This window comes from Microtus ochrogaster, unplaced genomic scaffold, assembly GCF_000317375.1.
Source record: "Microtus ochrogaster isolate Prairie Vole_2 unplaced genomic scaffold, MicOch1.0 UNK1, whole genome shotgun sequence".
NCBI classification, from domain to species: Eukaryota; Metazoa; Chordata; class Mammalia; order Rodentia; family Cricetidae; genus Microtus; species Microtus ochrogaster.
Window position 1 is genome coordinate 27,358,106 of NW_004949099.1, and position 907 is coordinate 27,359,012.

At 47.4% G+C, this 907-nt stretch overlaps 1 protein-coding gene across 3 annotated transcripts in view; it reads right to left on the minus strand.

Annotated features, from left to right (window-relative positions):
* The window catches only part of Cidec (cell death inducing DFFA like effector c), an 11,016-nt gene that overhangs the window by 4,742 nt on the left and 5,367 nt on the right, over positions 1–907 (minus strand). The gene's annotated exons all lie outside the window — the stretch shown is intronic.

The window sequence follows — 907 nt, forward strand, 5'->3', positions numbered from 1 at the left end:
GAGGCCTTGGACACGCGTGGGCAAATGCTGCAGCACTGAAGCGTATCCCCAGCCTTCTTTGTACTCTTTGTTTGGAGACAGGGTCTTGTTAAATTGCTGAGGTTGGCCTGGAGCTCACTGTGCATCCCAGGCAGGCCTCAGCCTTCGGTTTACATCTTCCTGCCTCACTTTCCCAAGTAACTTGGATTACAAGCCCATACCACTGAACCCAGTTAAACTTTACTTTGTTGTTGTTTTTTTTTTTTTTGAAGACAGGGTCATACTCTGTAGCCATGGCTGGCCTGGAACTTGCTATGTAGACTGGGCTGGGCTCAAACTCACAGAGATCCATCTGCCTCTGTTTCCCAAGTGCTGGGATTAAAGGCATGTACCGCTGTACCTGGCCATTATTTTAAAATTTTATTTTTATTATGTGTAAATGTCTGTGTGTGGGTGGGAGTGTGCATCTGCTCAGAGTGTCCACGCCATGCCCTGGAGCTAGAGTTACAGGTGATTGTGAGCAGCCCAGTATGGGCGCTGGGAAGTGAACATGGGTGGTTTGCATGAGCAATGCATGCTCTTAACATCCGAGGGGACCTGTCTAGCCCCACACTGCACTATTTAAAGGAATACAATTCAGTCAATTATGATGGATGGTGTACACTGGTAATCCTCGTATTCAGAAACCAGAGACGGGTTTTCAGCAAACTCAAGGCCAGCCTAGTCTGTCCCTGAAGATGGAGGCCAGCCAGGGCTGCATACCAAGACCCCGTCTCCAGAAAGAACAGGGAGTGGGAGCAAAGACAGAAAAAGTACCCAGTTCAACCTCGAGTTGAAGATTGTCCCCTGACTGAGTCTGGGGTAATTTGAACACCAGTAAACCATCTGTTACTATCATTATATCACATTAAAATATAACTGCTGTGAG